The 19,351-nt window shown below is 27.3% G+C and overlaps 1 protein-coding gene across 2 annotated transcripts in view; it reads left to right on the forward strand.

The window, feature by feature from the left end:
• The first annotated feature begins 14,157 nt into the window (after nucleotides 1-14,157).
• Nucleotides 14,158-19,351, forward strand: part of LOC130670717 (uncharacterized) — a 68,337-nt gene continuing 63,143 nt past the window's right edge. For both annotated transcript variants that reach the window (XM_057474152.1, XM_057474171.1), the window contains exon 1: nucleotides 14,158-15,313. The gene's annotated coding sequence lies outside the window, so the exon portion shown is untranslated. The remainder of the gene's footprint in view (nucleotides 15,314-19,351) is intronic.

Consider the following 19,351-nt stretch of genomic DNA (forward strand, 5'->3'; position numbering starts at 1 on the left):
ACATAAAAGATTTAATTTAAAGTTAAAAAAAATTCATTACAATCTTTCGTTGTTGTATTTAACTACGTACGTATATTTTTTTTTCAATGTACATGACACTATTGTATGGTTATGAAATTTTTTTATGTTCGATATATGTGCTGGTACTTTAACGATAGAATATATGAAAAAAAAAAATATCAAACTTGCACTTTTCTTATATCTGAAAAGTTTAATTTAATTTTTTTATTTCTTTTAATGAGACTGTTTAGATAAAATATTATAATACAAAAGAAAGTTTTATGTTAAGCAATTGCACTTTATATTGTCATTTTTTTTCTTTTTTTTTTTTCATTATTTTTATTTAGTCGTCAAATGGCGAGAAAAAAGAAAAGCTCGTCACGTCTGAACAACAGTTGAGTAATGTTTATAAAGACTTAGGTATCAACGAGAAATACTAGGCCGTTGTTGTTTGTAAGAATAGTAATAATAATAACAGAAAAAAGAAAAGACATAGAAAAGAAAAAAAATTTCAAGTGTACATGGACAAAAAAAAGGTGTGGATATGACCTTATTTTTATTTTAAACACTAGTGGATGAAGAAAAAATTTTGTTTTCTTCATTTTTCAACCGAAATTAAAATTAAACCCTTGATTTTGCTTTGTAATCTAGACTTGATGAGAAGAATTAACAAAGTAGATATTGATCTATTTAGGACAGTAGTAACCGATTTAAAATTAGAACCAGTGTAGGGTAGACCGGGGCAAGACGGCCCACCTGGGGCAAGAAGGCCCACCTCAAAAATTAACCAAAATTTTTTTTTTCTTGTTTTCTTTTGATTATCACAAATTTAGATTATTTACTCATTTTTAGCCCGATACGTGAAACTTGGGGCAAAATGAACCACTCAAAAATTCTAAAAGAAAATGTATTTCATAGTATTATAACCTAGTCATGATTAATTTAATAGAAATATCATTTTTTGGTTAATTATATGGATTTGAATTAAAATAGAGCATTTGAAAAAGTTAAAAAAACCACTAATCAATTTTCTACAGAAGTGAAAAAATGACTCGTATTATATAAAAAAAGGTTATTTCGAGTAATATTAAAGTAGATACAGTTGTTAAAGAGAAAAATATAAACATTTGTTACGCGGGAAATTTTTTTACAATTAAAAAAAAAAAATTTTTTTTTTCATTTTTTTTCGGAGGGGGCCGTCTTGCCCCCAAAAAAAAAAATTTTTTTTTAGGAGCTTCACCAAAATTTTGGTGAATTGAGTTCAAGTTGGACAAGAGTAAATCGACTTGATGGTTAAAAGCCACAAATAATAATAACCGGCTTAGGTGAGCCGTCTTGCCCCGGTCTCCCCTAATATTGTTCATATTTGGTTTGTTTATTAATATTTTACCGAATTGGTATATTTAAGTTGTTAATACATTTCTGCATCACGGCAGTGAAATACGCGCCCCGTTATTTTTAAGTTGTTAATATTCAATAGTATGCAATTACATTATCAACTTACAATCAGCAATATACTGGTTTAGCCGAACGAAATAGCTATTTCCCCATCCCATGTAAACGAATCCAAATCCAATAATCAAATCTGCGTAATTATACCTTTAAGCCAAATTTCTTGTTTGTCGGACTGCGATGCGTGATGAGTTAGTTGATGTTAATTAATGCTGATTACATCATTTCATTATTTCATTACTTAACTAATAAATACCTTTGCTTAATAATATAATGATACATCCACATATTGTTGTTTCAATTAATTCACTAAACTAATGGTATAAAGCAAAAGAGAGTGAAAAAAAAGCATTGAGCCGAAATTGACGTACAAAATAAAAAAAAATTGTGGACTTGGGTGCTTAACAATCCGTTTTTCGTGATAACCACACACGCGCTGATCAATCACCCCTACAGTGAATCGTTATCCTTCAAATCTCACCTTTCAATCACTGACGATTGCACGAATTGGAATGATAGGAAAAAAAAACAAGTAAAAAAGAAGGATTTAGTACATTAAAGCTTAAGGAAAATTATTTTTTTTTAGTTTAAAAAATTTTAATTTAATCTGAACGTAGATGGAAAAAAAATGACTAACTATAAAAAAAATTTGTAAAAATAAAAATTTTCCAATGAAATAAATACTTTTTTTATCAGTGTGTACATATCATACCTTAAATTTATTTTAACTGATTAAAAAAATACTTTTCTGATAATTTAAATTAAAACTTTTATTATTATAACATCAATAATTAATAGTATTTCTTAATTTAAATGCAATTACTATTAATAAAGATTAGTTTATTTTATTTGATGAAGCTATTGACTCACTCGACAAGAGATCCTGATGACTATTTTTTTCTCCTCCGTTCTATTTGAGTTTTTACTTGAATTCGACCTGACAAAGTTTTTTTTCTGAATTTGTAACTTCGTGATAGTTAATTACAACTTTGAACTTAATACTTGTGGAATATGTAGTTTAAATGTTTAAATGAACCTTTTAATATTTATAAATAACTTTAGACTATTTAAAGAAATGTATTCGAATAATTAATTTAAAATATATCATTTTTACAATTATTCGGAAAGAAAAAAAAATATTAATTAGTGTAGTATTAAATTTTTTTTATTTCCTTTTATTCAATAGCTGTATAGAGGTATAAAATTTAATTAACAGTTCTGTTGATTAAAGTTTTAATGACATTTCTAAGTATATGAACACATGAATGTTAATTAGAGACGCGAATTTATTTACTAGTATATTGTGAGTTGCTTTTTTTTTGTTTCGTATTTCATATGTATAATTTATTTTTTATTTGGTTGCGATTGTAAACTAACGTCTCCATGTAATATAACAATAAGAATACTCATGCATTTCACTATCTAGTAGAATATATTTCAATAGTTAATGTAATAGTTATGAGAATAGAATGAAAGTTAGGTAAGAATTGACTTGTGTTGTATCTTTCGTGAAAAGCTGATTTTTTATTCAGAGCATTCATGGACGACGTCTATAAGCATTTAAAGACGATCCGATTTTTCGTATACATTCATGAAATAAAGATGTATATGGAAAATATGTCGGGAATAATGCGCGTTGACGAAAGGAATCATATTTGCAAATTTAATATACGATCGATAGTAAATAAAAAATGAAACAATATATATTTTTCAACAGTTTATTAAAAATAATATATTCATATATTTTTAGTTATTTTAAATTCCCTTCGAATGAGTACTCCATAACTATGTTCGTTTTAGGAAAAGCTTTATACAACACTAACATTTGTTATTTGTTATAACGAATTTTAGCGAAAGAAATTTTTTAAAAATTAATTTTTTTTTCGAGGTTTGCTATTTGTAAAATAGCTTTCTTGGATCTCAAAACGTCGACATTAACTGAAATTTCGATTTTTCAAAATCGTAGGGAAAACAATAACTGCCCGAATTGTTCGATAATCGCATCAGATTTTCTTAGTGGGGAGTTAGAAAATTCTAATCGCGACTTTCACGAAAAACAACTTACATACATCATTTACTTATTTAATTTTTTTTTTATAATAATAATGAAAATGAAAAAAAAAAATAATATATAAAAAAATATATATAAAAATATTATATAAAAAAAAAAATAATAATATATAAAGTAAAAGTTAAGAAAGATGCAGTGAGAATCTACAATGAATAATGCATATAAATATACACGGATATAGTCTATATATTTTATAAGTAAAATATTGAAAGACCGACAGATAGAGAGATAGAGAGATAAATAGTTGAATCCATGGAGTGAGTAGTATAAGTAGTGAAGAAAGTACGATTCTATCACGCATGATATCAAACTTAACTTCCACGTCATCGTTTCCCGTCTTTACTGCTCAGAGAAGGAAGTCAAAGTGATACGCAGTTGAATAGTCTATATCAGTTTACCAACACTACCAGCATTACCAGCACTATCAACATTATCAGCAGTATCAACAACCGAGAGATCTAGTCGTAATGATGTCTTTGATTTTATCGCTCCTGTAAATATAACTTTGACTCAAGTACTTATGCACGGATATTTAGTAATCAATATTAATTTATAAATTAAATATTTGCCAGAACATCTTTCCATATTAATATATTTATAAAAGTTACTTTAAGTCCATTTATAGTGGATAAAGCCTCATAATTTTTATTATATAAATATATATATATACATTGACCTTATTCGTGGTGCATAAAAAATACAAAAAAACTAAAGCTATCCATAACAATATTTTCTTTTTATCCTCGTTTCCATCGAATTGCTACGAAACAATGTAGTTTTCTACCACCGAGTTATTTATCACCCTCTTGTACCACACTCTTTTTCTACGTCGAATCGAGTTGATACTGGCAATACACTTGATACACACATAAATATATATATATAGAAACCAAATTGTATTCTCAATGCTGGACTAGAATTACTCCTTTATATCAGCCAGAGTATTTAGAAAACCGATCGATTCCAAAGTTTTTAAGCACGTAAGGCAAAAAGCCTTATGTAATTTTACCTATAAAGTAATAACAAAACCCATTTATTTATTATTTTCATTTTGTTATTTATTCGATATATCTTTTCTAAAAGATAAATTAACGAGTTTTTATTTTTATTATTGTCTGGTGAATAATTGGTTAGCTTCTATATAGTCACCGTAATAAGTTCAAGAGACGTACTTTGTATCACCAATCACTCAATCTAATAGATATGTTTATATAGTAAAAATTATTTCAATTGTAATAGCCCGGGTCAAAAATAAAACTTGATTTAGGCTCGCTTCGCCTTATTTTCTTTTGAAGTTATCGATTTACCGACGATTTTTTGATAAAATCTCGACTTTTTCGACTTAAATTTAATTTTTTTCAACTTTTTGAACTTTTTTCATCTTAGTTTCAACTTATTCGTCTTTACTTTGAGCATGATAGTCATTCACATTACTTTTGACTTGCTAAACCAAGTCGAAAAAAAGTCATTTATTCGCCTTACTTTCGCCTTAATATATAAAAATTATTCCACCTTAGTTCTGACTTTTTCGACTTATAATTTAAGTCGAATAAGTCTGAACCAAGTGAATTTCGACTTGATTTCAACTTTTTCGTCTTAAATCGTGACTAAGTAAGCCAGTTAAGTCTAAACCAAGGCGAAAACTTAATATATTTCATACCTCCGTAAAAAAGTCGAGTTTGTCTTGTGAAAAACGGCTCCAAATTTCGACTTGGTAAACCAAGTCTAAATCAAGTTTTATTTTTGACCCGGGAGTATATTATAATTTGTCTATTATACACTGCATATAGAAATAATACCCTAGAATATATTTAATATTTGAATAAAATAAATAATATATCTGCTAGTTGCTAATCATATATTTGATAAATATAACTAATGTGTTCCTCGTTACTTTTTTGTTAAATCGTAATTATTTTTAGGAATAAAAAAAACCATTTTTTTGTGTCACTTTAATAACTGAAAGAGGCGTTAAAACTTTTAGTTGAAAATAGTCAAAGTTGTCTTGACCAGGCAATTTTATCCATTGAAATAATTTAACACGGTTAAATTTTATGCCGGTTCAACATATCGAATGATAAACGGTTCTTTAACCATGATTACTTTTTAGAGAATAAAAATAAAAGTTTAAGTGGTAGAAGCAGCAATGGTGACGGTGGTTAAGGCCCAAACGTTCAACTTTTTTATCACTTATTTTCTTTTCTCACTTATATTATCTATAGATATATATAGTAGAAGTCTTTTCTGTATTTTTCTATTTTTCATTATGAGTGGGCTTGGGCTTGCGGTGGTGGTTGGCCGTCGGCCAGCATGTCTCACCTCTCTTCCTCTTCAGCTCAACTTATTATATCTATATGCATATATAAATATATAAAAAGTAAGCGCGTGAAGCATTAACGTGTTTAATGGTTTGCGACGTTTGCGAATTTTCAATGAAATTATGGATCCACTGTAACCGATGAACCGATGAGACATTGCTCGTCTCTAACATTGTTCTTTCAAATTTTTTTAATACTTCAGTAGTATTTACTACCTCTTAATCTTGTTATAATGCTTTTTATCAATGTTATACTTAAAATAAAAAAAATTAAGAAAATAATTTTTTGTTGATTTATTATAAATTAATTAATTGAAATACCATTTAGAGAACGTAAAAATTAAATGTATATATATCTATATAATTTGTTAAGTTTTCATATTCGATATCTGCACTGATAGCTGGCTTCAATTAAGAAATCTCTTTAAGGACTTTTGTCGAGAGCTAAGAGCGTACACTGGCTGAGAAAAGTTTTACGAAGCTATTATATTTAGTTTCAAGAAGATTTCCGTGACTTTCTAATGAGAAACCAAAGTAGGATCCGTGGATTTTAATAAAATTAAATAAGTACATATTCTTTTTATTTAACAAATCAATTGGATTTTTATTTCTTAATTATAACTTTTATCATTATATATATATATATTTTTTTTCGTTTTTTTAAGTGATTGGAATTAATTCAGTAACGGAAATAGAATTAAACAATGATAATTGAAATAAATTCACCCATAATAAAGTTTAATTCTAAAATTATTGAAATTTAAACTAAAAAGTACTATAAATTGAATTTGAATGTTAATTGAATTTAAAATTACTACTGATTCAAGTGACATTAATAATTATTTTAAAATGAATCAGTAGTCGTAATTCGACATTACCAGACGTAAAAAATCTGGTCTGGACTGATTTATATAGAGTATCTCTGAAAATAAATTAAGCAATTCATTAGGCTGAGTGAATGTAACGAGCCAGAAAAAAATTACCGTTGAAAAATTATCACCATACATTTACATTTTCATATTTTCTTACGACTTGCAATTTCACTTTATTTTAATCAACAAATATTTTTTATCTCTTCCTAAATTATTATTTTATTTTTCTTACTTTTATATCAAACCATTATTTATTTTCAATTTAATTGTTTATCATGGAGTAAAGTATTTAAAAAAATTTCATTTATATATATAGTAGTTGAGTGATAATAATGATAATAACTTAAATAGGTTAATTTCCAGTTACTCTTTACTTACCGGATTATCAAGTATATATGAGTTAGTCTTTATCTTTATCATAATCACTATTAACCTCGTACACAAACTTTAAAACCATCATACAAGTCATAAGTTAATAATGTTTCTTTAGTTATTATGATGATGATTATACTAAAAATATGAAATTTGAGATAGATCATGTTAAATTTCAACGAGAATATATAATATTTAAATTTGTACTCAAATGCTATAGTATTCAATACAAAATATATAAAATTTGTTGTAGGAGTTAGAACAGAGAACTGTATCGAACGTGACCATAGAATTGTCAGTGTATTCAAAAATGATGATACCTGTGTAGTAAAAAATAATCTTGAATTTTTCTCTATTCGCGACATCACGTAACGTTGCCATGGAAAATACTAAGATAAGAGGAACTTTGTAATACAGATGATTCGCATTCTGAATGCACATTGACTTTTAAATTTATTTTTTTTATGCACATTCCGGAACACATAAAATATATTTTTTATCTTATTTAAATATATATATTTATGAGCATTTATCGCCTGCTTATTAATTACATTATGGTATACAACTAACGAGTATTAAGCATTATTGTTCTTATTATTATTTTTATTTAGATTGAAAATACGATTTAATTTATTGTAAAGTTGGTGTGAAAAATAAAATAAATACTTTATAGTATACTTTGTGGAATTGATACTGAGTGAGAGCTTTTTTACAGATAAAGCTTTACAACTTAACACAGATTGCTCGTCAAAGAATATCCTATTAAAAATGAAAAAAAAGTAATGAAAAAAATAAATAAATAAAATAAAAAAAAAGTTGGTATAAGTTAGTCTCATTGTACGTTTGTCGAAATACGGATACGTGCACAATGACTAGGGGAAAACCGCAATTAGTATTGCGTTCACGCGAGAGTGGAATACCCTCTAGAATTCGCGATTGGAATCGTAGAATGGACACTCGGTGAAATAAGAGAAACGTGAATATTGCTTTTTCCAGTATTTATTACACAATATATACCATATTAAATACTAATTTCAGATTTAAATAATAATTTTAAAAACCCATTATTACTATTATTATTATTATTATTACCATCATCAGCAAAAAAAAAAAAAAAAAAAGTGCTTAACTACACTAATGCAAAAAATTAAAGGAGCAGAAAAATTTTTTAAATTTTTTAGTGATTTCTGGAAGGCTGTAACTTGGTAAAAAATGATCGTATCGAGATTTAAAAAAAAAACATTTTACAGCTTGAAATCTCTAGTTTTGGTGCATTTTTTTCAAAATTTTTTAAAAGCTCCGGTTATTGCGCAAACATGAGAAATACCGCGAGACAAAAAATTAAAAAATTTTTTTTTTTTTTCCGAAGAGCCCACGGACCGCGAAAAAATTCTTTCAACTAAACGAATGCATAGTTCGTTTAGCAAATTTATTCAGCTTCAATTTGGTTTTTTTTTAACCTCGTAGGACGATTTGTCGCAGAGATATCAGCCTTCAAACAGAAAATGATCCTTTTGGCTTTGATCATCGATATTTCAGGTACCAACGATCGCACAGAAAGTTAAAGGGCGGCGTTGAAAACTGGAATAAATTCTCTACAAGACCCTGTCATCATTTTTTGAAAAAAAAAATTTTTTTTATTTTTAACATCCATTAGAAGTAAGCACAAAAAAATGACTTTTTTTGGTTTTTTAGTAAAATGCACCAAAACTAGAGATTTCAAGCTGTAAAATGTTTTTTTTTTAAATCTCGATACGATCATTTTTCACCAAGTTACAGCCTTCCAAAAATCACTAAAAAATTTAAAAAATTTTTCTGCTCCTTTAATTTTTTGCATTAGTGTATTTTATTTACATGTTTTTTAAGATATTATATAACAAATAACAAAGTATAATATATTTACACTTAGATGTTAACAGTTGAAATTAAAATGAAATAATAATTTTTATGATGACTTGTAAAAATTCTATAAAATAGGTCATAGTTGTTATAAAAAACTTAAGATGATTAATATAACATACAATAAATAAAAGTTATATCGTTCTGTATATGACAGAAAAATTAACAGGTAAATAATGTTTTTTTTTGTTGTTGCAGTTAATAAATGCATCTCAACAACTGGTGATTGTATATAACAACGTTAAAATAAAAATGAAAGATACACTTAGATCTAGAGCAATATATATTAGGTATTTTTGATAGCAACAAAAAACAAGGAAAGGAATGTGTGAATGATGTTGTATTCTGTATTATGTATTCTGCACTCTGCAAGTGACTATGAGTATTTCATAAAGCAATTTTATCTAGATTGTTCGAATTTACAGGTTTAGTAGTACAGGCTATTAACTCGAAAACCACCAGCGGGAGAAATCGAGCTTGACAAAGCTATGAGAGATATTATTATTATTATTTTTATTATCATATATATCTACTTTTGTAGAGATAATATTAATAATTATATATACGAATAACAGAGGTAGTTAGTAAGTAAAGTTTGAAAGGACGAAAAGTAGCAATATAAAGTTTATTAAATTATAAATAATTTACAAACGAGTTCTTTGAACAATTTTAAAATAATATTACTGAAAGTTGAGAATATATAATCAAGAGCATAATAGAGTATTCTCTTGGGTTCGTACAAACCTTTTAAGTGAGTTTGCTAACTCATCAAAAACGTCCATCAACAATAACCGTTTGAATAATAAATCTACGTTTTTTCTTATCATCAATAATATTACTTGTGACTTTTGTCATTATTTTTTTATTCTTATCATATGTAACCAAAATTTTTATGCCCATTTGTCTAAAACAAACCCACAAAATTTTATACTGTTATACCGGCAACTCGTATAGTCGTAAAAAATAATTATTGTTATTTGTAAGATAAATATATAATAGATGTTGATGTATCAATTTTTCTTAAATATATATTTTCAGTTTGTTTATGCATAAACTTTTGTCTTTTTATACTTATTAATATCTGAGAGATTCAATAGGACGTTAGCAGTAAACTTGGTTGTTGGTTAAAATTGAGTTTGCATCCGATAACGCCGTAGTTGTAGTTCAAAATCGACTTCTTCCCCAAGTTTATATCATGGTCCTCGTTCACAAGCTTTCGCTTTTATTCTTTCCTTGCAACATTTTTCATCCATGTATATTTTTTTAAAATTATTCATTTTGCTTTTTGTTTTACTTTTATATGCTACTCGACCTTCCAATCATCTGAGTTTTCTCCGTTCAATTTTTTTGTTCAATGAAAAAGAGCTTGATCAGAAAATTTTAAATACCACGAACATCGGTAAAATAAAATAAAATAAAATAAAATGAAATGCAGTGTGCTTATATACACATATAATATGAGAAATATAGTTTTAAAAAATCATACGTATAATTTATATAAATCCATGATTGAACTGATATATTTCATCAAGCTTCTGAATGGATTTTAATTAAAAATAAAATCCCTACGTTTTTTATGTCCGCTCTAAAAATTTAATTTTTTTTCGTCTTCTTGTTTCTTTTTTTTTTCAAGTACACTCAGCCAAATAGTTGTAAAATGGTCGTTAAACTGTATAAAATCATTTTTCATTTTTTGTATTAAACAAAACATATATATAATACAACGACAACACTACAACAAACAAAGACGATTATTTTAAGATGATATAATTCCATTTCCAATAAATTTATGAGAGTCAACAAATCGTAAGAACCGACTCAACGAATACTCGATATAATAATAATAAATACTTTCAAGTAATTTTTATTAGTTTTTATTTCATGAAAAAACTCACATTATTTTTATATTTTATAATTTCTTCTTTATATAAAAAAATATATAAGATACTTTTTATATATAATGACTTAGTGACTCTCTTTTGCCTCCTTCAGTCAAATAAAAAAAATGGATGACATGAATTATTTCTATATTGATATAAAGAGTATAAAACATTTGGCTGATATTTACTTTAACATACAGCAGATATATTATATCATATCATATTAATAGATATAAATTTTAGTCCCTTGTAACGATTAGTTCATTTCTTATAATTTTAGATTGAGATGATTATCGTTTTGTCAGTTTTATTCAACTAGATATATATTTATGGAATGAACATTTCTTTAGTGATCCAATTTTAGCACATCAGCGTCAAGAAAATGAAATTTATATAAATCTATTCTTGATTGGTTGTGAATTCGTGACTTATTATGAAATTTAATTAATATAAATTAATATTGACGTGATGAAATTATATTAAATACTGAATATGTTATCGATATAGACGAAATTAAAAAATAACGAAAAAATAATAATGATAATCTATCGATCGCGTAATATTGCGGTGTACTTTTCGACAGATGATTTATTTACAATAGACAGCTGTTTGCGTCAATCTACCGGAAACGTGGTATGCGTCGAGCGTACATTGAGGTCGAATAAAAAACAGAAACGCATTCTACCATCGAATCATGTCACACTGTTCACTGACTCATATGTGCTGCTGCTCCTGCTTCTGCTGCTGTTGTTGTTGCTGCTGCTCCAGCTTCTGCTGCTGCTACTGATGATGATATTACTCCTACTATACTGCTGCTGCTTCTGAAACTGCGACTGCTACTGCCATTACATGTACAATCAGAAATTTAAAAAAATTCCTGCTCTTTTATATTCAATTGTTGTACATATACGTAGATTATTATCTAACTATTACTTTCTTTTAAAAAATACATTCCTTATATAGGGGAGGGAGGGGCAAAAGGAGGTATTTAAGGAAATACCAAGTTTTCGAGGATTCAAATACGATAAATCTTTTTTTTTTTATGATATTCAAAGTAAATAGAAGAAATTTTCAGTTACCGTTGAAAAAAAATATTTTTCATTTCTGCGGGCAAAGTGGGGTACCCCCTAAAAAAGGTAAAAAAAAAAATTTCTGGATTATAATCGAATTTGATTAAGTTTAATTTTTTTGTAAGTAATTTACATGAAGAAAAATTACATTTTACGTGTTTATTGGATACAAAAAAAATTTTTAATAGTTTTTATCATAAAACAAACGTCATTAATATTTTTCAACTGACAATTGATTTTTTAAAAAGTTTACCGAAAAAAATTCAAAGTAACGCTTAATTATATTTACAGAAGTGATTTTGAAATGTTTAAAAACCATTTAAAATATAAAATTTTTTTTTATAAAATTTTGGGGGTACCCCGTTTTGCCTACCCTACCCCCTTTTGCCCCCCCTTCCCCTATACTAAAAGTTTTTTTTTTTATAATTTTTCTTATTTCAAAATCTTTTCTGAATATTTATTGAATGATTCAGACATGAAAATATGGGAAAAGTAAAACAAAAGTTTCATAAAAAATTATACTGAAAAGTGCCAAGTACAAAAGTAATTTATCTGAAACCACAAATGAATTGCAGGTGTAAAACTCCCGTTGAGGGAATATAAGTTGTTTACCTCTGTACTTTGTCCACACTTGGGTTTTACTCTCCAGGTGATAAAAGCAACCGGCTTGTATTTGTAAGATATATAAAATAATAATAAATAGTTTATTAATGAAACCACTTGTTTTAATAACTTGATGACCAAATTAGTGAATGTCTATTTATCTTTATTCAATAATATATAATAAAAATAATATGATATTTAAATTTAAAACTATGTATTGTAAATGTTTATGTATAGTCAAGTGCAACGTCAACGGAAGTAAATTCCGGGCTCACGTCGTATAATTTATTGTCTAAATCTATCTACCAATAGGAAACCAACTCTGTTACTCAAAGTTTACATTGTTCACCATCTAAGTATCACCTATAAACGAGAACCAAAACCAACGTTATGTTCGCCGTGACTATTACGTCGTTAAATTAGTCATGTAATTTAAAGATATATATAAATGCATATATTTTATTATTTTATCTATAACATTGTTTGATAAAATAATTTTTGTTATTTCAATAAGTTTTCGATTCAAAAGAAGACATGAAAAGTAGAATGGTAAAATTAACGTTCAAAACCAAGTTGATAAATCACATGTGCAACGTATTCTAGGCGACAATATTGTTTTCCCTCAAATCAATTACTCTCTTGAGGGCAATAACAATACGCTCGGTGGTCATGATTCAAGAAAATCCGATTGTACATTACCAACACACACAATACTATGCGGTATCAATATAAATTTTAAATCTATATATCTCAGAATATTGTTAAACAAAATGTTTGTTTTATTTTTTTAGCTTTTTATCTGACGATTAAATTTACATTAAATTTAATAGTCAGGAGGGAATCAAAAAATAATAATTCACTATCGATAGCCATACGTAAGAATTGTTACTTAACAAAAAAAATTTTTTCTCATGAGTTTTTTTGGGCTTCTCCTACTAGAGGACATCAAAATAAACAATAAACGTTAATCTTGTGTAGAATTATTCCCATCAGAAAAATAGTTACGAGCCATTTTTCAAAAACCACATAGATAGTGGCATCTGCCTGTAACTGCCTGACGTCGATTTATCAAAAAAAATATTTTTTTTTTGAGATTTTGCATTTTTTTCTACTAATGGACATCGTAATAAACAAAAAACCGGAGCAAAGTTATGTACTACTCTCGATAGAAATGCATGGACGGCATCCACCTTAATCTTCCTTCCACTTCCCTGGTCTAACCCGTCGTCGTTTTCAAAAAATAAAATTTTCATCAAAACTTTCGGAGTTTTTATTACCAGAGGACACTATATTGAACAAAAAACCTGCATATTGTGTAGAGTTATTCCGAACAGGATTTTTGAAAATCGGACTGATACGAATAATTTAAACTTTTTTTTTTTGAATTTTCAATATCCATAGCGGGAAGATAAAAATATATAAATGAATGTTTAGAGGCTTGTACAAGTACTTAGATGTTAAAGAGACTTACTACGCGCAGAGTAGAGTGTTTTGCAGTAAGAGCGACGCATGCAGTGGAAAGAGGGCGCGCATGATTGAGGAGGACTCGGTCGTCGGTTCGCCTATATAGTAGGTTTATACTACTGGGTATCTGGTTGAACTTGGTGTTGCTTGGTGTTCAGTAACGCCGCGCCCCTTGTCAAGCGCGCTACCCCAACTAAGATTGACTCTACGTGGTTAAATGTACCCACTATTTAAAATTAATATTCTACTAAACATATATCTATAAATATACATATTCACTTTACTACTTAATTAGACTTTACAGCTTATATCATATAAATTTTGTTTAGGTTTCTTCATCATTTGACTGTATTACTTTGGTTATAATTAAAAATTAAAACAATATTTTTAAAAACAAATATTTATTTTGTTTAATTAGATAGATTCATTAATTAAAATAAACTTATATCATGATAATGTCAATCGTACCACTAAAGTTATTTAAATTTTATAAATATAAATACTGTACTTAGAGATATAATTACAGAGATATATTTATTTATATGTAAAAGAGAGGATGAGCATAATGGGACTTGTACTGCAAAGTTTATCTAAAATCCAGTTAATGTCATATGAGTAAAGTTTCATAAAGTGTAACAGTGGTAAGTGTGAACTGAGTACAAAGACTTGAGTGCTGTGTGTTAAAGTTAAATGTAAACTTTATACTACCCTTCTTTATATATTTTAAAATTATTTTTTATACTCCAAGTTATCACATAAAGTAACGATATAAAGAAGACAATTTTTTTTTATTAAAAATAAAAAGTATATATTATTATTATTTTGTTCATTGTAATGATTATTAAAGTTGTTGTTGTTGTTGTAAAAACTGTTAAATAAGTTTGTACAGTGACTAGAAGTTACAAAGGTGAATGATAGGTAATGGATTGGTTACGTGAAATGCGATAGAGTTCACGACAAGATTGATGACCATATACGATAATATGTATACTTTAGTGGAATTATAATAATTATAATAATGTTTTATACATTAAATAATGATGATATCAAACATGACTGATTACATGTTCACTCACGTACGATTGAATATCTATTTATTTTTTTAAATATCAAACTGCTTTGAGATTTACGTGTGCAGACTAATATTCAGTGTGTTTGAGTTCCAATAATCCAGTGATCGACAAAGTTTAGTATTGAATTAAATCATGATTCACTGGACAGTAACCCAAGGCAACCCGGGCTAGTGAGTAGGAGAAAAATTAAAAAAAGACGGCGAAACAAATATTTTAACAAAGGTGGCCAGCAAGTACAAGGTAATATTTTTATTTTATTTTTAAATTTAATTTTTTGTTTGTTCGTAACAACCGAGTATTTTTAATGGACCAGTGATGAATTATTTGTTTAAAGACCAAACATACGTTTTCTCTTCCTCGTATATATGCATACATGATATTATGCATATACATATAGAGTAGAAAAGAGTATTTTTGTATGCAACGCGCTTTTTGCACTACACCAGAGACGTTAATTTACATGGACCATTAAAAGTTACGTAATAACAACTATACCGTTGTAGTGACCTAATTTTTTTTACGCTGGCGCCAATTTTTACGTATGTAAAGCAGATCCCTCGTTCAATCGAATCTCGTCTAATTAGTTATTGTAATTGGATGCTATTTCATAATTAAAGTAGATAAAAAAAAAAAATTATCATATCCAATAGGATTTTTTTTAGTGTCAATATCGATTTTTTATCTTAATCATCATAAATTTTCTAATATAATATGAAAAATAATAATAAGCAAAAAAAAAGTTAAAATTTAAAGGTGCTTTTAACAATGTGTTCTGGAAATGACATGAGTACTTTTACATCTACTCTAATAACACGATCCATTTTCTCGTGAGTAAAAGATCCAAGGAATAACTGAAGCATGCAGCGTACAAGGATATGGCTAACTTTTTAAAAAGTTTAACTTTTCTGTTTTTAAAAGTTGTATAGTAATAGTCGTACTCTTTATCACTATTTGTCTAGACTGAAAACCTCATTGACTATTGAAAGTCTTTGAACTTTGTCTCAAAGTCTATATATAGATACAAATATATACAATACTATATTTATACTTTTGTATTGCAATCATTTAAGACAAATGAGAAAAAAAAGACAACCTTTAACCCATTTAAATATTGCTGAAAAGATTGATGGCATACGAAAAGGAGGTTACGAAATATATAAATTGTGAATTATGAATCGACCTCATAACACATCGTTATCATTGACGCTGGCTGGCTGTAGCAACGTAACCCGATTTTATTATTTTATATTTTATATACAATACATATGTAGTACTCGGCCCGTTTACTTTGTATCCTTAAAAATAGTTGCCAAGAAAATATTTCAATTTACATACACAACTGGATATTATTGCATAAAAATAATAAATAAGAATGCCAATTTTATTTTCCAGCATCTTAGTCATTTGATTAGATTTATATATAAATCTGCGGATTTATTTAACATATGTATCTTTGTTTTTATTTGTTTATTAATCTCAGTGAGTCTGATAGCTTCGCGAGGCCACAGAGATTCAACGGCTTCAGTAGTAATTTATAGCGTAGAGATTCGGGTGAACGAGGCATGGGGTTAAACTGAGCTTAACACTTGGTGGTGGCGTCACTATCACGTTCAATACTAACCAGTAGCAGTAGCAGTAGCAGTAGCAACAGCACACTATGTATAGTAATATAGTAATATAGTATCGTGTGCACAAAAGGTGTAAGCATACCAGATGTCAGTAAAAGAGAAAGAGAGAAGAAATTGGAGAACAGATATATACGTAGCCTGGGTACTTTGTCAAGTAAACTTATGTTTCAATTCTAGATCTCGTCGACTTAGTTTGAATCTACGAAATCGTTTGGTAACTTTGATATCCGAGTTTGTTTGAATCCAACATACCCTTGGCACTCTTCTTAACATTCTGCTCTGATGCTTAAAAATATGATACACTCGCCAATCTACAGTTCTTGTTTCTGAACTCAAGTAATTTAATACCACCTTCAATAGAAATTACTGTTTTTTTTTCTTTGCCATGGTTATTTATTTATAATCATCAGTATTTAATGGATTTAAAATAAGAAAGGTCGAAATATAAAAAATAATAATAATAACAAAAGAGTGTTTTCAAGTTAACACGAGATTTCAATTTCCATAAAGAGTTTGAGACTTTTTTTCATGAATCGCTTTACAAAGCACATTTTCTCGGATTGGGTTATATTTATTTCAATGGTACGTATATAAATAAAAATAAAATTGAATTGGTAAATTAAATATAAAAAGACACAAATGAATAGATTTATAATGATGTATGAAGGTGAAAATGATGTTAAAGATATATAGTAAATTAAAATGAGTGTATAATGGGTTAAAAAAATGTTTTTTTTTTCTTTTCTTACAAATGATTTACATACAGAAACGATAATTTAATTTTAAGAGTAACATGTAGTAGTGGAAGACCGTTGATGATACTTAAATTTTCACCACTGTATAATTCTCTCATTCGCATTCTCTATTTTGTGGGTGTATACGCGCGTTCTCCTTCAGTCACCTCCATAGATCCTTGTTCACCTCATTTTCCTTTTATTACTTTTCTTTTCTGCTTTTTTTTCTCTCTCCTTCTTTCTTTATTATCACTAACGACTCGACCTACGTTTTGCCCTTACGAGCCTCACCCAAGTACTCACGGAATACGAATTACCATTTGATCTATCTTTAAAAGTAAGTGGATAATGACGATTACATCTTCCTGATAATCTATTCATGAATTTTTTCATATCTAACATACCTTCATTTCAGTAAATTTTTTATACAACGTTAATAACAAATTTATCTAATTTTTTTTTATATCTATCACACTGATTATAATTTAAATAACAATATTAGTAACAATAAATAAAACAATGTGATAATTAATTCAAATCGTAATTTATCACAACTATTAAAGTCAGAATTTATTTTTTACAAAAAGTAAAATAAAATTATTTAATTAATGAAACTATGTCATTTTTTTAAAATCAAGAGTTCCGGATAACGTTTAATCATTTTTTTATTCTCATTCGTTCTTATTCCTGATAGTTATAAAATAGTTTGAGAATTGAAGGAAATAGAAATTTTATTGTTCGATTTTAAACGAGAGTTAACTTTCGTGATGTGAAAATTTCAACTGTCTTTACAGAAAGTCATCCTTGAATAACGACTATCTAATAAAAGAAAAAAGTAACGATAAAAATAAAAAAATGAAACGTTTTTATATTGCGGACGAGGAAAAAGAAAGAAAGACATAAAGTATGGGTACATATATAGAATCCTGATCATCCTGCACTCATTTCACTACGAGTAACTATCTCATAATACTGGATGGACTGTTGATAGTTTTAATCAAAATCTACTTTAAATGTTAAATACGATCCTAGCTTTAGAAATACCGTAGTAACCACTGATTTATTTAATCTCCCTTTATTTTATTTTTTTGCCATTATCGACTATCTAACTCATTTTTAAGTCCCTTCATTCGAGTGATTTTTTTTTTTCTTTCAAACAATATGCCCATAAATTACACGATATTGAAATTTTTAGTTTAGGGTTGATGAATTTTCGGTACATAAAATATTTTTATTCAACTCCAACAAAAATACATGAATTTATGCGCACAAATGCACATTTCGTTAAAAAAAAAAAAATCTGATTATATAGGAGAAAGTTGTGATAAAAAATGACCTGAATAGTTTGCAACGCGCATCGTATATATTACAATCATGATCATCGACTACATCGACATTTACATACTCGGCATTCCACAGGACTGAACACAAAAATTTTAACATTATTCTATTTACATATTTCTTTTACAATTATTTGATATTTGTATTAGAATAAAAATTTAACATAAATTTGTTTATTTAGTCAAAAGAAAAAAAAATATTTTAAAAACTTGATTTTTTATTGTAGTTCGGTAGAATATAAATTATTACTAAAAATAAAAATTGCTGTGGATAAATTTTTTTAAAATAATTAATCACAAAGCCATAATAATAAATAAATTTCTATAAACCGTGGATCGAACAGCTTCAAGTAATAAATTAAAATCTACCGTATATACTAAATTAATTTTTTTTATTTTCGTGATCAATATTTAAAATTTTGTCGGATAGTTCTTAAATAATTTATATTTTAATAAATTAATAGCCGCGTTTTGAGCACAAATAATTATGAGATTATCAATAAATAAAAAACCATAATTTAAAAAAAAACCAAAACGATTGAAAAAAAGTAGTATATATAGATATGGTTTGCTAAT

The sequence above is a fragment of the Microplitis mediator genome, chromosome 1 (assembly GCF_029852145.1).
Source record: "Microplitis mediator isolate UGA2020A chromosome 1, iyMicMedi2.1, whole genome shotgun sequence".
Lineage (NCBI taxonomy): Eukaryota > Metazoa > Arthropoda > Insecta > Hymenoptera > Braconidae > Microplitis > Microplitis mediator.